The sequence below is a fragment of the Cricetulus griseus genome (genome assembly GCF_003668045.3).
Source record: "Cricetulus griseus strain 17A/GY chromosome 1 unlocalized genomic scaffold, alternate assembly CriGri-PICRH-1.0 chr1_1, whole genome shotgun sequence".
Classification (NCBI taxonomy): domain Eukaryota; kingdom Metazoa; phylum Chordata; class Mammalia; order Rodentia; family Cricetidae; genus Cricetulus; species Cricetulus griseus.
Genome location: NW_023276807.1, coordinates 115,362,740 through 115,375,877, shown reverse-complemented (window position 1 = coordinate 115,375,877; position 13,138 = coordinate 115,362,740).

The window sequence follows — 13,138 nt, the reverse complement described above, 5'->3', positions numbered from 1 at the left end:
TTTAAAAATATTTAATTAGATGATAGATAAGATATAGATAGATGATAGCCTTCATTTATTCTTTAATATGGTGATCAGTAAAAAATATTATTTTCAATAGTTACAAAATGTTTTCTGGACATTTTTATTATCTTAATTAATTGCACAAATAATGGGTTCTACTATGGCATTTTCATACATGTACATAATGCACTTGGATCAAATTCACAGATAATATAGGATGGAAACAATGTTTGGAAGCCACAGCTCATTGGCCAGAGTCAGGATGCAGACTGTATTTGAAAAATACAGTGGCTAAGAATGGCTTTTAACATTCAAAAGTACCTGAAAATAAATCAAAATAATAATATTTCATGAGACATCATCTTTTTAAGAAATTTGAATTGCTTCCTTCCCCTTCTGCCGACCCATCAGAGACCAGATGAGGGATCCCCTGCTTTTACCCAACTCCTGTCCAAAGCGCCATTCACCCAGATCCCCCCAGGCTTGTCCCTGCTTGAAATAGACATGCCCAGGCAGGGAGAAGCTCCCTGAATCTGGGTACAGGCCACTCTTCCTTCCTTTCCCAGCGACCGATCCGCCAGGAGGTGAGTGATCCACCACTCTTACCCAACTCCCTATCAAAGCTCCATCCAACCCAATCTCCCCAGGGCCTGCTCCTGCTTAGGGTAGACCTGCCCAGGCAGTGAGGAACTCTCAGAGCCTGGAAACACCCCACTCTTAATTCCTGTCCCGCCCCCACACACCGGATCCCTATGGAGGCATAACTCCTTCAGAGTGAGGAGACTACGAGGAGAGGCAAGACCATCCAGAGCTTCAGACATTGAATTCCTGGCCCACACACACTACAGCGTAACAAGAGGAGATAGAGAGATCCTACCTGCACTCACTGGAAAAAGATATGGGAAGAAGACAGAATTAGAACTCGCTCAACAACAGAAAGACCAATATGACACCACCAGAATCTAGGGACTCCACTCCAGCAAGAACTGAAAAGCCAAACATAGTGCATGAAGAAGAGATGGACCTCAAAAATTATCTCAGCAAGATGATAGAGAGAGGAAACAAGAAAATCCCTTAAAGAAATAGAAGAAAAAGCAAGCAAAAAAATTACATGAAATGGAGGAAAAGACAAACCAAAAAATTCAAGAAATAAACAAATCTCTTAAAGAATCTAAAGAAACCCAAGATAAAACAACCAAAAAGTGAAGGAAGCTCTTGAAACAGTTCAAAGCATGAAAGCTGAATTAGACACAATAAAGAAAACACAGAATGAGGCGATGCTGGAAATGGAAAGACTGGATAAACGATCAGGATCTAAAGACGAGAGTATAACTAATAGAATCCAAGAGACAGAAGAGAGAATCTCAGCTATTGAAGTCTCCCTAGCGGATTTACATTCATCAACCAAAGAAAACCTCAAGTCCAACAAATCCCTAACACAAAATATCCAGGAAATATGGGACACCGTGAAAAGACAAAACCTAAGAATAATAGGTGTAGAAGAAGGTGAAGAAACACTGCTCAAAGGTACAGAAAACATATTCAACAAAATCATAGAAGAAAACTTCCCCAACCTACAGAAGGATATGCCTATGAAAGTACAAGAAGCTTATAGGACACCAAACAGACTGGACCACAAAAAGAAGTCCCCCGACACATAATAATCAAAACTCCAAATCTACAGAATAAAGAGAAAATATTAAGAGCTGCAAAGGAAAAAGGCCAAGTAACATATAAAGGCAAACCAATTAGAATCACACCCGACTTCTCAATGGAAACTCTGAAAGCCAGAAGGTCTTGGATAGATACCCTACAAGCACTAAGGGAGCATGGATGTCAACCCAGACTACTGTACCCAGCAAAACTTTCAATCATTATAGATGGAGAAAACAAGATATTCCATGACAAAAACAGATTTAAACAATACATATCCACAAATCCAGCACTACAGAAGGTTCTGGAAGGAAAACTCCAACCCAAGGAACATAACTACATAGTAGGAGACTTCAACACCCCCCTTACGGCACTAGACAGGACCACCAGACAGAAACTTAACAAAGAAAAAAAGGACCTGAAAGAAGTTATGACCCAACTGGGGTTAACGGATATCTATAGAGCATTCCATCCAAACTCAAAAGAATATACCTTCTTCTCAGCACCACATGGCACCTTCTCTAAAATTGACCACATAGTAGGCAACAAAGCAAACCTCCATAGTTACAAAAGAATTGAAATAACCCCCTGAATCTTATCAGACCACCATGCATTAATGCTAGAATTCAGCAACAATACAAATGGCAGAAAACCTGCAAATTTGGAAAATGAATAACACCCAATTGCACCATCCCTGGGTTGAGGAAGAATTAAAAAACAAATTAAAGACTTCCTAGAATCTAATGAGAATGCAGACACAACATACCCAAACTTATGGGACACTCTGAAAGCAGTGCTAAGAGGGAAGTTCATAGCACTAAGTGCCCACATGAAGAAACTAGAGAAAAGTCACATTAGAGAACTGACAGAACAACTGAAAGCACTAGAGCAAAAAGAAGCAAACTCACCAAGGAGGAGTAGACGCCAGGAAATAATCAACCTGAGAGCTGAAATCAATAAAGTAGAAACTAGGAAAACATTACAAAGAATCAATGAAACAAAGAGTTGGTTCTTTGAGAAGATCAACAAGATAGACAAACCTCTAGCCAAACTAACCAAAAGGCAGAGAGAAAGCATGCTAATTAACAAAATCAGAAACGAAAAGGGGGATGTAACAACGGACACTGTGGATATCCAGAGAATCTTTAGGTCATACTTAGAAAATCTGTACTCCACAAAATTCAAAAATCTAATGGAAATGGACAGTTTCCTGGATAAATATCACTTACCAAAATTAAATCAAGATCAGATAAACAGTTTAAATCGACCCATAACCCCTAATGAAATAGAAGCAGTCATCAAAAGCCTCCCAACCAAAAAAAGCCCAGGGCCAGATGGCTTCACTGCAGAATTCTACCAGAAATTCAAACAAGAGCTGATACCAGTACTCCTCAAACTGTTCTGCACAATAGAAGTAGATGGGATACTGCCAAACTCTTTCTATGAGGCTACAATCACTTTGATACCCAAGCCACACAAAGATAAGTCTAAGAAAGAGAACTACAGACCAATATCCCTCATGAACATCGATGCTAAAATATTCAATAAAATATTGGCTAATCGAATCCAAGAACATATCAGAAAAATCATCCACCATGATCAAGTAGGCTTCATCCCAGGGATGTAAGGATGGTTCAACATACGAAAAACCATCAATGTAATCCACCATATAAACAAACTGAAAAAGAAAAACCACATGATCATCTCACTAGATGCTGAAAAAGCCTTTGACAAAATCCAACATCCCTTCATGATAAAGATCTTGGAGAGAACAGGAATAGCAGGAACATATCTAAACATAATAAACACAATATACACCAAACCAATAGCCAACATCAAACTAAATGGAGAGAAACTCGAAGCCTTTCCTCTAAAATCAGGAACAAGACAAAGCTGTCCACTCTCCCCATACCTCTTCAATATTGTACTTGATGTTCTAGCTAGAGCAATAAGACAAGAACAGAGGATCAAAGGGATACAAATTGGAAAGGACGAAGTCAAACTTTCACTATTTGCAGATGACATGATAGTCTACATAAGTGACCCGAAAAACTCTACCAGGAAACTCCTACAGCTGATAAACACCTTCAGCAAGGTAGCAGGATACAAAATTAACTCAAAAAAATCTGTAGCCCTACCGTATACAGATGATAAACTCAATGAGATAGAAATTATGGAAACATCACCTTTCACAATATCCACAAGCATCATAAAATATCTGGGGGTAACACTAACCAAAAAAGTGAAAGACCTGTATAATAAGAACTTTGAGACTTTAAAGAAATAAATTAAAGAAGATACCAGAAAGTGGAAAGATCTCCCATGCTCTTGGATAGGCAGAATTAACATAGTAAAAATGGCAATCCTACCAAAAGCAATCTACAGATTCAACACAATCCCCATCAAAATCCCAACACAGTTTTTCACAGACATTGAAACAACAATACTCAACTTTATATGGAAAAATAAAATACCCAGGATAGCCAAAACAATTCTTTACAATAAAAGATCTTCTGGAGGCATCACCATGCCTGATTTCAAGCTCTACTATAGAGCCATAGTTGTGAAAACAGCTTGGTATTGGCACAAGAATAGACAGATAGACCAATGGAATAGAATTGAAGACCCATATATTAACCCACACACTTATGAACACCTTATTTTTTTACAAAGATTCTAAATCTATACAATGGAAAAAAGATAGCATCTTCAACATGGTGCTGGTACAATTGGATTCAGACATGCAGAAAATTGCAGATTGATCCATACCTGTCACCATGCATGAAACTTAAGTGCAAATGGATCAAAGATCTCTCCATAAATCCAGCCACACTGAATCTTCTAGAAGAGAAAGTGGGAATAACCCTTGAACAAATTGGCACAGGAGAACGATTCCTGAACATCATGCCTGAAGCACCAACACTGAGGTCTGCAATCAATAAATGGGACCTCCTGAAACTGAGAAGCTTCTGCAAGGCAAAGGACACAGTCAGTTAGACAAAACGACCACCCACAGAATGGGAAAAGATCTTCACCAGCCCCACATCTGACAGAGGACTGATTTCCAAAATATACAAGGAGCTCAAGAAGCTAGCCACCAAAACACCAAACAATGAAATTAAAAAGTGGGGTGCAGAACTAAACAGAGATTTTTCAACAGAGGAATCTGAAATGGCTGAAAGACACTTAAGAAAGTGCTCAAAATCCTTGGCCATCAGAGAAATGCAACTCAAAACAACTCTGAGATACCACCTCACACCTGTCAGAATGGCTAAAATCAAAAATACCAATGACAACCTATGCTGGAGAGGATGTGGAGAAGAAGGAACACTCCTCCATTGCTGGTGGGAGTGTGAACTTGTAAGACCACTTGGAAATCAGTATGGGTTGCTCAGAAAAATGGGAATCAATCTACCTCAAGATCCAGCCATTCCTCTCTTGTGTATATACCAAAAAAATGCATGTTCATACAACAAGGACATATGTTCAACCATGTTCATAGCAGCATTGTTTGTAAAAGCCAGAACCTGGAAACAACCTAGATGCCCCTCAACCGAAGAATGGAAAGAGAAAATGTGGTACATTTATACAATGGAGTACTACTCAGCAGAAAAAAGCAATGAAATCTTGAAATTCGCAGGCAAATGGATGGAACTAGAAGAAACCATCCTGAGTGAGGTAACCCAATCACAAAAAGACAAACATGGTATGTACTCACTCATATATAAATTTTAGACATAGAGCAAAGGTTTACCAGCCTATAATCCTCTTCACCAAAGAAACCAGAAATCATGAATGACTCTAAGGGATAAATAGACCCCAGGAATGGGAAGTGGCATGAACTCCCGAGCTAATTGAAAGCATGAGGGTAGGGGAGTGGGTGCTGCCACAATAAGAGCACAAGAAGAAGAGTAGAGGAGAAGAAATGGAGGATCAGAGATATTGAGTTGGGGGAAGAATAGAGGAGAGAGAGCAGAGATGAGAGATACCATATCAGAGGGAGCCACTATTGGCCTGAGAAGAGATCTGGAACTAGGGAGATCTCCAGAGACCTACAAGGATGACACGATCTGACAGTCCGGGCAGTGGAGGAGAGGATGGCCTAGAAGCCCTTCCCCTAGAATGAGATTGATGACTACTCTCTATGCTATCCTAGAGTCCTCATCCAGTGGCTGATGGAAGCAGAGACAGACATCCACAGAAATACACTGAGCTGAAATCTGGAACCTAGTTGAAGAGAGGGAGGAATGAAGAACGAAGGGGTCTGTACCAGGTTGGAGAAACCCACAGAAACAGTTGGCCTGAAAAAGGGAAAGCATATTGACCCCAGACGCTCTTTGGGAGGCCAGTACAGGACTGATCCAGCCCCCTGATCATGGATGCCAATGGGGAGGCCCCTGCACTCCTGGGAGCCTCTGGAGGTGGACTGGCATTTTGCCCTGGTGTGTGTGGTGGACTTTGAGAGCCCATCCCACTTGAAGGGATGCACTCTGTCTCTGGACACATGGGGAGGGGCCTAGGCCCAGCACAGGAAGATTTGGTAGACTTGGTGGAGCCCCTGTTGGGGGCCCTACCCTGCCTGGGGAGTGGTGGGTGGATGGGGTGGGGGGTAGGTTGGAGGTGGGGGAGAAGAAATGGGGGTGAGGGGAGGGAGAGGGAGAGGAGAATTACATGTGAAACAAGCCTGTTCCCTAACTTGAATTAATAATAATAATAATAATAATAATAATAATAAGAGAAAAAAAAGAAATTTGAATTTAGTTGCTAATTAAAATGTCCTTGGAACCACCTATATTAATTTATTTACACATTGTTTATGGCTAGTTCCATACTGCTGTGAAACTTGAGAAGGTATATGATAATATATGGCCCTCAAACTCCTAACTATCTACATATCCTCTACAAGAAGTTGTTACCAAAAAACATAAATAGAAAATTACTGAATATAGGTGAATATTTGAAATCTCTTCTTTTACTCATAAAATGCATCATTCCTCTAGGAATCCTTAGGGAATATAATTTGGAGATAAGTCTCCATGACCACACACTACTTAGCATAGAGTGAACATTGACATCTATATTTCGGAGATACGTTAAGGAAAGGAATTCTTTATATCCACAGATAATTGATTAAAAATAAATTGCAATAAAACACCAAATACTTAAAAACTGACACGTAGATTATTAGATCATACCAAAGTCATAAAAATGGAACGGCTGTGTCACATGAGAAGTCACTCAGTCGTGGCAGCTCTAGAGACACTGCTGTATCCAGGGAGGTTATCTACAAGTCTCACAGTGTTTGGTCTGCTTCCTGATTTCTCTTTACTTACATTCCACAGCATCTTATTCTGGGGTCTCTGTTGTCACATCTGTAATCCCCACTTACTCACCCCTCATGAGTTCTCTGACTTCTACCTAAGTCTAGCTAGTCCACTTGGCTATTCATCCCACTAAAAACAAAACTAGCAAAATCTATGCTTCATCTGCCAGCCACCTGGTACTCCTCAGTGTTCTACCTGAACTCTTGGGTATTTGGTGCTGCTGACAGTATTGCTGAGAGAGTCCATGTGCACCTTTCACTCAGTCCAGCCACGGCCCCAGAACTGCATGCTCTCTTGAAAACGCCTCAAAACCCTCTCCTACAGCATGAAAGCAGCAAAAGAAGAGGAGAGGGAAAATCGACCCAGAATCTGGAGACCTTTCTATGCTGCTTGAAGAAGCCACAAGTAAAGTGATAATGGACAGAATTTAGAAATGGCCACTGGAATCTCGGTAGTATTTTCACCTCATCTATCTTCTCAGTGTTATATGCTGGGATTGGAACCTGAAAATATATTTTCCCAGCTTCCCGGCTAGTTGTTAGGGTTTGGTCTGCTTGTCAGTGACATTTTTGAGAAATGCAGAACATGAAGAGAAAGAAGCCGGCACAGCCATTCCCTCACAGCAGAAGCTGGCACAAATGTGGGCTGGGGTAGAGGGGAAGTTCTCAACAGGTTCTCAGCAAAATTTTCCCAATCATCTGCCTTGCTGATGACAGCAACAGACATTATTGGCAGTGTCTACACTCAATTACTTTACCTTCTCATTTCCTGGAAGTTAATAGGTTCTTACAGACTCTTTGCTCCCAGAGCAGTTTCAATTGTTTTTTAAGTGACTAAATCTTTTTTTTTTTTTTTTTCCTTTTAAAATTCTTTCCTGTTTTTTTTTTTTTTTTTTTTAAAATCTTTGAGTGGTTTCTTATTTTCTGTCTTGACTGGTCCATTTCACCAGCATCAATTTTCTGGATGGCTGGGACTGTGTGAGGAATAAATGTAAATTCATGGTGCTCACTTACTTACTCTTCATTTTAGTAATTAGATATGGGGAATTAAGATATGCTAAAATCCAATCTAACCTAGGCATGGTCTGTTTTCAAGGCACACAACATCTAGATGAATAAATAAATCCAAATCGTGGTGATGTACATTGAAATAAACTGAATCTATAAGAAAAGAAAGTATGAGAGTGCAAGAGAGAAATACTATTTGGCATTTTGTAATCATGTTGTGTAGTCTTCAGGGAATCTGATATGGTGTCCAGAACAATGTTTATCCTTCCTTGATATTCATTACCTTGACATACATAGAATTGATTTAAGATATTAGGTAAATTTATGATTAAATATTTGATATTTATGTGAGCCTGCATCTATGTTTATATTTGGGTATGTTGGGGCAGGGTCGGGGGCATAGAAAAAGAGGGAGAGAGATGGTAAGAAAGAGAAGGTAGAAATTTATCCCATTACAACTATTTGGAAATTCCCCCAAACTCCATATTTTCCACACAAGTCTCCAATGCAACTGTGATGAGAGGTGGAAGCTAACAAAGATGACTTGAACACTAGGACCTGCTGACATGAATCAATCACTGTCATTTTCCTGACAGTGCTTACCAGTCACAAGACCAGGCTTGTACAAAGCAGCTCTGATCCCTCCTCTTCTTTACCAGCTCTTTTCCTCTCACTCTCCACCATGACAGCAGGAACACAACTGCCTAATGTTTGCAACCTACTGGACTTCCCTGTGTCCAGAATTATAAGAAATAAATTAGTCTTCTTTATGAGTTTGATGAGCAGAAATGAACCAAGACACATAGATTTTGTAGGTGTCATTTAGATTCCCATGGGTATGATATTTTTATCTCATGGCTAATATTTCTCAAAGAATTTTTTCTGAAGTTTGACAGTGGGTTGTATTCATAGAAAAATACAGAGTAAAAAGGTAACATGCATGGTTTTTTTGCTTCTGATCACTAAGTATAGTGGGAAATTACCAATACGGAGTCAGGTAGAAATATAAGGGTATTTAATAGGGAAAAGCCTTACTTACAGAGCAACCTAGCCAGATGGCATGGCATCGGTCTGTACGCAAGCCCAAAAAGTGAAACCGAAAGAGAGACACAGTCCCTTTCTAGTCTTACTCTACATCACCCTGACCACGCCCTTGCAAGCATGGTCAGGCACACCTATAGACAGCCCCTAAGTAGGCGTGGCTACAGCTTCTCCTACAACTAAGTGTCATTTGATTGCTCAAATCATTTTTCAGAATTTCCCTAGTTGATGGCAAAACCCTGCTTAAAGCACTGTTATAATAAACTATAATATCCCTATTACCTAACAGTTCTAATTGCACGTTTTGTTTTTCATACACAGGGAGCTTTTGCAAGATGGATTTTAAAATGCCACTGTGTTAAGTCTCTGGAAATCAGACCTTGTCTGAGGTGCTTTTCTCCAAAGTGACCACTGCTTGTGTGGCACACTTGAATGTACAACTGTGTCACTTTAACCACAGCCTGACTCCTGTGAGCTTATAACTTATAAATTATAAATCTGGTGCTTATAATTTAATATTTTCTTATTATAAGTATTATACTTCTAATTAAAGAAAGATGCTATTATCCATATACAGTTAAGAAATGTATGTTTGGAAATTTTAGTTCTAAGTGATAATGAGAGTACAGCATGAAGGGAATCTTATATATTGGCTATGGAATAACTCCAATAGTTCTGGTTGACAGAGTTATGTGTCAGTGGATTGAACATATATTGTTGTCCTGACAAATTAATTTCATTTTCAAGAACTTTTATATTCTTATTTTCTATAACATGGAAAAGTTTCTAATGTCTTATATAATTGGAAAGTCCTAGAAGTGAATTGATATAGAAATGATTAAATGTACTTGGGACTTGATTATGAATTCACCATAAATATGTTCCATGTAACTAGCCTACCATCATCTATGTCAAATGCTAATACTAGGATACCTCAGTGCTCTTAACATGTTATCTCATGAATAAAGATATATCAGAAATACTCTATTAGTTTTCTGTCACTATGACAAAATACTCCACTGAAAAATAGCTAGGCAAGTGTTTTGGTTCCAGTTTTCATTGCTGTGAAAAGATACCATGACCACAGCAACTCTTCAAAGAAAACATTTAATTGGAGTGGTTTGTTCATACTTTCAAAGGTTCAGTAAATTATCATCATGGTAGGAAGTATGGAGGCATGCAGGCAACATGGTGCTGGAACTAAGAGTCCTACATCTTGCAGGCAAATGGAAGGCAACTGACTGTCATTGTGGGAGTTTTAGTGACTCCATTTTGATCTGATGGGTCAAAAGTGCATACTTGTTTTGCTCAAGCTTTGCTGAAATGGGACAAACAGGTTGTTTTGTCAAGAAAACAGCATTCATGTTACCTCCTTGAAAACACCATGTTTTCAAGTGATTTAACTCTTCTTGGAACCCAAGGTACCTTCAGATAAAGAAGTCTGTAACAATTTGCCTATTTCTGAAGTGTATATAAGCACTAAGGAGAATAAACTAGGGAAAGAAATATTCAAAGAGAGTCCTCCCCTGTGCAATTCTGTCTTGCCTCTGTTTTTTTCCTTTAATCCTCACACCCTATTTCAGATACTGTTGGGCAGGTTCTGACATGTCACACTGAAGGAAACTTGAGCAAAAGAGACTTCAAAGGCCACCCCCACAGTCACACACATTCTCTAACAAGGTCACACCTTCTAACAATGCCATTCTGTTTGGGTGGCATTTTCTTTCAAACTTCTACAACATGGAGATGATTTATTTCATCATTTACTTTTAGATCACAATTAGTCCCTGAAGAAAATCACAGCTAGAAGTCAAGGCAGAAACCCAGATACAGGAACTGAAGAAAAAGCCATGGGGGAATATTGCTTACTGTTTTATTCTCTCACTGGATTGCTAATACTGCTTTCCTACATAACTCAGGACCACCTGACTGGGTTGGTATCATCTACTGTGGGTTGGCTCCTCCCATATCAGTCATTAATCAAGAAAATACCCTATAGACTTGCCTATATAAGCCCATCTAGATGGAGACATGTTCTCAGTTGAGGTTCCTCTTCCCAGAAAACTCTAGGTTGTATCAAGCTGACAAAAAACAAAAGAAAACAAAAAACCCACAAAACAAAACAAAAAATTAGCCAGCACAACTATTTCAAATATTTCAATTAAGAGAATAAAGAATGGCTCTGTTATAAAATACAGACTCTCAATAGTTCCCAGTAAATGTTTCTTTCTCACTAGTACTACATAATAGTGGCTTGTTACACCTTGAAACATGACCAAAAAATCACCAAAGCTTCAGGATCCTTTTGATATTAGCATGCACTTCAGTGGGCTTTCAAAGAATGTAAAAAAATTCTCTTAAAAAAAGATAGTTTGTACTGTACTGCTTTCATTATCTTCTATTAGAATATCACATCTAAAGAATTAGAATTTCATTGATGTAAATAATTTACACACAAAGTTTAAAGTCTAGTTTAGAAAATTTCCTTTCTCCTGACTTAATACTTGCAAAGGAGTGAAGAGAACAGGCAATTTTCAGAAAATGAACAAATCAACAGCAATTTGGTGTGGGGAGTATGTTTATATTGTTGTACTGATTGATTCACAGTTTACTGTAGTTTTCAGATATGATATACTTTTGTACATCAAACTTTAAAAATTAAAATGTATATAATCCTACATAATTTTATATGGATTTATTAATCATATTTGGTTTCAGCTTCTCTTTTTGACAAAATTTCCATGTTAGAAATGGTTTCTCTTCCTCATATTTTAAAAGTATACTTGGTTGGTGTGGGAAGAGTAATCTAAACTGTTATAATTTTAAGAAAATAATCAGTTGTGTTAAAGATTCCCAATGGAATGTGAGCAATTGTGTGGTTCTCCACTATTCATTTGTATGGATATGGGAATTCAAATACAGAATATTCATCTGTGAACCTGGACCCTGTAGAGCAGAGAACTGATGTCTCAAATAGGATGAAACACTTAAATGAGAATTTGACAAAAATGACAGAAAGCCTCAGTAAGAGATGAATGGGAAGTTGTATTGCCATAAAGCAAAGATGCTACTCAAGCAGGCTGTTCATAAAATAGTGATTTTACTCCCCATGGTTTTCCCACTCTGTTCATAGTCCTTGACTTGCTTTGAAGACAGAAGAAATCAAACTGTGACCACTCATTGCCAATAAGTTTCTTAGCTATATGAACTTTATAATATTTATTCAGACTGGTTAAGATGGCTCAGTAGATAAAGGTGCTTTCCATCCAACCTAACAACCTGAATTCTATAACCAACGCTCACATGGTAGAAGGAGAAGATCAGTTCCCCTACCTACAAAGACATGCACATACACATACAGAGAAAGAGAAACATATTGATACACAATACTATAGCACATACAATAAATAAACAAATAAACAAAATAGATATAATTAAAATTTCTAATCCTTAGAATGCTAAATATAATCCTGTACTGTATTAATAAGTACAAGCTTAAGGACAATGTTGTTTACTTCTGTTTACCTATAATAATTTCTTCATAGACCAGTAGGTCATACAAGCAAGATTTCAGACCTTGGGTCAGTCAGTACCAAATTCATGTATAAAGGTGTGGCCAATAAGAAGGACTATACAAGGATATCCAAAAGTCATACACTGAACAAGTTGATATTGTGGTTTCCAAAGAAAAAGCAATGTTTTCCAGCTGCTTTGCATTGTACCTTCTTATCTTGGCCAAACCCACTACTTATCTTTGCTTTGTTTCTGTGTTGCCAAGCAACATCCCAAGGAATATCTCAGCTACCGGTTGTCTCCAAACTGAGATGAGAATTCCTTGCTTGTTAGACAGGACAATTTTGTCATTTGGTAGGACTGTTCATCATGAAGGGAACTTACTAGCTGTTTTATCTAACAGGCTCTTTCTCAGATGTCTTTAATTATTTTGAACTGACTAGCCCAATTTTGTGAATGCTGACACATGGGGAGGAATTTTGGAAGGCATTCATCAGTAGTAAACTAGTCATTTGCTGTCATCTCTTAGTTGATGGCATTTTCCATCTCACCAAAAAACCCATCAATCTCTTGCTTCCACATAAAAAAGCCAATTAA